General features: G+C 30.0%; 1 long non-coding RNA gene across 1 annotated transcript; it reads right to left on the reverse strand.

Moving 5' to 3' along the window:
• Positions 1-527: 527 nt before the first annotated feature.
• Positions 528-5,338, reverse strand: LOC139520877 (uncharacterized). Its single transcript, XR_011663966.1, has 4 exons — positions 5,061-5,338; positions 2,892-2,958; positions 2,310-2,369; positions 528-1,163 (listed from the first exon to the last, which is right to left on the reverse strand). It is a non-coding gene; the product is annotated as an uncharacterized lncRNA (long non-coding RNA).
• Between the last annotated feature and the right edge of the window lie 662 nt (positions 5,339-6,000).

The raw sequence follows: 6,000 nt of genomic DNA on the forward strand, positions 1-6,000 counted from the left end.
TATGGTTAAAGTAAAGAATGATAGTGAGTTTAAGGGTTAAGGAAATGCTCTATTAATGTGTAATTAAGGAGGTAGACCTAGGTTAAGGGAAATAACTCTTAAAATCATCAGTACGTTTGTGTCACCCATTTTCATAAATATATTCTAAGCTTCTAGCTTACATAGATTATTTTCAATCTGTTTCAGGTAAATGCTTAAAATACATGGATGAACTTGACTTTTACAAACGCTTAACTGATTTAAAGAGTTATCTCCCTGAACCAAGGTCTACCCCCTTAAGTGCCCTATATTTTGTTACTTAGTGAGATAAAAAAGAAAGAGAATATTTTAAGGGAGTTTGCTTCTCTGTTTCAAAATAATTAACTTTTCAAAAGACTAGTTTATATTGATAGAGAAATAATAAAGGAATCCAAAGAGCAAAAAAAATACATAGGTCACCATGCTCGATTTGATATATTAGCCATTGAAAGTTTGCTGGGAAAATGTTCTCTCTTGACATTTCATAGCTTCATCATCGACAAGTTTAAGTCCTCAAAAACTATTAAAAAATAATTAAAATTTTATAAGACTTTAACAGACAGCATATCATTATACATGTAAAAGAATTAAAAAGGAAAATGGGGGTCACCGGGCAAAATTTGTTAAGGCATTTAAATAGATAAAACCAGAGGATTCCACAAATCTGACCCAAGTTCCAAAACATGACAAGCAAGCTTCCTTAATATAGCCATAATAGGCATTGACTTGCCAACCTGTCCACCTGTCTACCAGTCAACCATAAAGGACTATTTTATTCTATCAAATTGTCAACCATTAGTATTACAATTATAATTTTCCATTTCATCAAATAATAATTTACATTATAAAATGATAAGTATTAAATAACTATTTTTAAAACTATAATACAAGTTTTTATTTGAATAGGAATACATATCAAAAGCTGGAACTAAATATCTGTATACTACATTTGAGCCAAACAAATAACAGCATTATGTAAAAACAATAATTTGTTAATTTACAGTAAATAGAAAAAAGAACAACATAAAAAAATGAATCATTTGGCTTTCAAAATTATCATTTAAAAGATTTTATTAAACAAAAAAGCAATATATATCTGGTCTGCATGATTGTTATTGTCCATTGGATTGACCACACAAGGGCACCTGTAAAAGAAATAAAATGATATTTCATTTCTTGACAATCCATAGTAATTTTTTTAAGTAATGTTAAAATATATGAATAAGTTAATGTTTAAATATTTGAGTGGTAATTTTTCTTTTAAAAAAATAGATAGATTTTGTTGTATATAAAAATACTTGTTTTCTATTCATATTTATTGATTTACCAAAAAATATTGCAATAGAGATTGTGCAGCTTAATTTGTTATAAAATGGAAATTAGCCATTTTAATAAGCTAATTTTGATTTTCAAGGTGTTCAAATCACTATTACTAATATCGATTTAATCATGTATTGAGTGCCAAACAAGAGCAGAATCTATTAAGCTGAAAATTTGAAAAAATTTACATACATGATAAAATTATTATTTAGGATATTTTGATAATCTTTCATCGTTTGGTTTTAGTTTTATGACATTTACTTTGTTTTTCTCCATATATTGAATGAAGAAATGAATTATTTAGAAATTTGTATTGAAAGAAATACAAAACTGAATCTGAGAACTGAATAAGAAACAAAGTTTGATATGATTAAGACATCTTATCTATGTGACAGCACTTGCCATTTCATTGCAAATAAATGTGAGGTTATCTCCCCTTTTCAAGTATTCACAATTCTTTAATATTATAAAAACAATGGTTCTCTTACTGATTCAGTTATTAGGTAATAGTTTGAAAATGGTATAAGAGAAAGAAGTTAAAAAGAACTATAAACCTTCTGAACATTAAAACATCTGATTTACATCTATAAAGGCTGCAGTAGAAAATATAAAGATGAAATATGTTTGTAAATAATAAAGATTTATAGAAATTTAAACTGTCCATAAGATAACATCAATTAATAAAATTTGTATGAGGGTAGTAATGCCCTTTACCATCAGGCGTCAAGCAGTCATCATTGGCTACTGTTAGCATCAAATAATGATTGTTACCGTTATTTTTTGGATAAAAACTAGTAAACTTGATTCGTCAAAATTAATGTTGGATTTTTTTATCATCTTAAACTTTACATTTTATTGCATGCTCCAAAGTTTACAGTAAATGTCATTCAGTAAGAAGTTTTACCATTATTGGTTATAAAGGTACCCCCATTACCACCCTCTTGTATGTGGACAAATAAATATATTCTCACCTCAAAAAGATTCAAATTCCACTCCAGACAGTATCCAAAAGAACAAACTGTGATGCTAACCTGTAATACAAAAGTTGAATCAGTTATTTAAACTCTTCAAAAAATCTACAGTGGATTAAATGATTTTCATTGTGATTGAGGAAAACTTTGATTTTTGTGGATATTTGATAGAAAGTTGGTTGATAGAAAATTGATACTTTAAACATTTAAGTTGGTGGTTCATAATTACTAAAGAAATTCAGTGGATATTTAGTTTGAATCTTGATAAGTAGAAAAAAAGTCAAAAAATAATTTCTGTTTCAAAGCTTGACAGTATCTTTACTATCTTGGACAATTATGTAACCCTTTCCTCTGGAGCTGAATATCTCCATGATATCTTCATGATACCTGAACCTTTATTAAATTGACATAAAACACTTTTAGATTAAAATAAAAGAATATAGTTCCAATGTCCCACTTGTTGCACTTATTTAATATTTCCATAGGGCACAACTCTTTAAAAAAAAAGTTGATTGTCCACCATTATAGAACTTGTCCCAAGATTATGCGTTATGTGGGGGATAAAAATTTGGGTATACCTACCATATGTTAGCAGTATCAGATCCCCAGTTCTTACTTCAAACACCATGAAATCAATCCTCGCATCAGCCTATAAACAAATAATAAATGCAATATACTTGTACTCCATATTCCTTTATTTTCTGTTAAAAGGTCTGAACATGAATGAATGCAAGTTTAACCCTTCAATGTTAAAGGTCATATGGCAATACATTATTGGTTTTTTTTTTCAAATTATTTGATACCAGGAAATTGGTGACCTTACTTTAATTTAAATCATGTCAGCTATCTAGTTTTATCTACCAAAAACTAAAGGCTCTTGAGAGCCTGTGTCGCTCACCTTGGTCTATGTGCATACTAACAATAAACACAGATAAATTCATGACAAAATGGTGTTTTGGTAATAGTAATGTGTTTGTAGATCTTTCTTTACTGAACATTCTTGTTGCTACAATTATCTCTATCTATAATGAACTAAGCCCAGTAATTACAGAGTAAAATATTTCCTAAAAATTTACAAAAATTAACAAAAATTTATGAAAATTGTTAACAATTGACTATAAAGGGCAATAACTCTTTAAGAAGATCAATTGACAATTTTGGTCATGTTGACTTATTTGTAAATCTTATTTTGCTGAACAATATTGCTGTTTACAGTTTACCTCTATCTATAATAATATTCAAGATAATAACCAAAATCTGCAAAATTTCCTTAAAATTACTAATTCGGGGGCAGCAACCCAACAACTGGTTGTCCAATTTGTCTGAAAATTTCAGGGCAGATAGATCATGACCTGATAAACAATTTTACCCCCATGTTAGATTTGCTCTAAAAGCTTTGGTTTCAGAGATATTAGCCATAATCTACATTTCACCCCTATGTTCTATTTTTAGCCATGGAGGCCATCTTGGTTGGTTGGCCGGGTCACGCCACACATTTTTTAAACTAGATACCCCAATAATGATTGTGGCCAGGTTTGGTTAAATTTGGCCCGGTAGTTTCAGAGGAGAAGATTTTTCTAAAAGATTACTAAGATTTACGAAAAATGGTTAAAAATTGACTATAAAGGGCAATAACTCCTAAAGTGGTCGACTGACCATTTTGGTCATGTTGACTTATTTGTAGATCTTACTTTGCTGAACATTATTGCTGTTTACAGTTTATCTCTATCTATAATAATATTCAAGATAATAACCAAAAACAGCAAAATTTCCTTAAAATTACCATTTCAGGGGCAGCAACCCAACAACGAAATGTCCGATTCATCTGAAAATTTCAGGGCAGATAGATCTTCACCTGATGAACAATTTTACCTCGTCAGATTTGCTCTAAATGCTTTGGTTTTTGAGTTATAAGCCAAAAACTGCATTTTACCCCTATGTTCTATTTTTAGCCATGGCGGCCATCTTGGTTGGTTGGCCGGGTCACCGGACACATTTTTTAAACTAGATACCCCAATGATGATTGTGGCCAAGTTTGGTTAAATTTGGCCCAGTTGTTTCAGAGGAGAAGATTTTTGTAAAAGTTAACGCAGGACGACGATGACGACGGAGGCCAAGTGATGAGAAAAGCTCACTTGGCCTTTCGGCCAGGTGAGATAAAAATGGTATTTGTTAAAGGAGTATGTTCAGTAAGGTCATAAACTGGACCCCTTTTTTAGTGTAAATTTCAAATTTGGATTTATTGACCAATATCACAATAAATTAAAGCTAATATAGTGACTAAATAGGAAATAAGTTATTTTGTTGAAAACTTTACGTTTCTACGTTATAATATGATGTCCCAAGTTGCACTCATATTGATTTTTCACGAAAAAATCAATGAAAAATGGTAAATTTCAATAGATTATTGGACAGGAAACATAGAGGGCATACGTCGACAACAAGGATCTTTTAAAATAATGTGTGTGAAGACATTTCACATGTCTTATTTGAATTTTAAGCTTGTCAACGCCTGCGCTCTATGTTTCCTGGTCCTTAGTTTGGTTGAAATCCAGCTCATTCTGTCAAATTTCACCAGAATCCTTTATTTTGACCTTTTTGGGATGTAAAAATCAATTTCTTAGACTTAAACTTTGACAAAAACGGTTCTGTTTAACTTTCTTACATGTATTTAAGGCAACATAAAACCTTTATTGGCTTGTAACTATGAACTTTATAATTGGGGCCAAATATGGCCCTTACTGAACTTACTCCTTTAAACATAATTATGTTTGCTGTAAATGATTCAAACATCAACATGCAATACTTTAATTTGTAGTTCAACAACTTTCAAAGTAAAAAAATCCGTGGGGATACATGAGATTGGGGAGAGAAACGATTTTTTTCATTTTTTTTCTGTAAAACTCTGTTTTGAGAATATTCCTCCAATTCAGGAGCACCTCAATTGATGAGTAATTATCCACTAAAATAAACACTTAAAATGTGACATTTAGTATATGATTAGTAGTCTTCCATTAAAACTAAATTTTGTGTACCAACATAATCATTGTAGTTGTAACAAACAAAAATTAAATTACAAATTTTGCATTTTGTAGTTTAAACCTATAAATTTACAAATATTTCAAAATGTAGGATTTGGAAACAAGCTTCACACAGTTTACATCAATCATATTGTTTTTTATTACCTGTATCCCAGTGATGAGAGTTGTAACTGGGAACTTTATCAATGGAAATTTAAAACTGAATAGATTTTTCAGTCCTAACTTTCTTAGAAAAAAAATAAAAATCTTTTAAAAGAGTACTGTCACAAAAAATTGAAAATGGCCCTAGCCTGCAGTTCAGTCGTACACTATTAAGATTTCAAAAAATATTGTAGTTTTTGTTAAATAACAGAATTCAGTTGAATTTAGATAATTAACTATCAACTTTAATCAAATGTTTAGATTTAGAAGATGCAGATCTCTTCCATTGGTCCAAATTGAATCCTAAACTAAGGAAACGAAATTACATTAAACAAAAATTGATTTCAATAGTGTCAACCTTTCTTCATGTTCTAGCTGGTCTTTTTATATTCTTTATATGAAGACTATCAAAAGATTCCCCCTCCCCCCAAAAAAAAAAATCAAAAATCAAATAGAAACAAGGGCCGTCTTTCCCCTCAGGGCTATTCAATTCTTTGATGAAATTCTGT

The sequence above is a fragment of the Mytilus edulis genome, chromosome 4 (genome assembly GCF_963676685.1).
Source record: "Mytilus edulis chromosome 4, xbMytEdul2.2, whole genome shotgun sequence".
Lineage (NCBI taxonomy): Eukaryota > Metazoa > Mollusca > Bivalvia > Mytilida > Mytilidae > Mytilus > Mytilus edulis.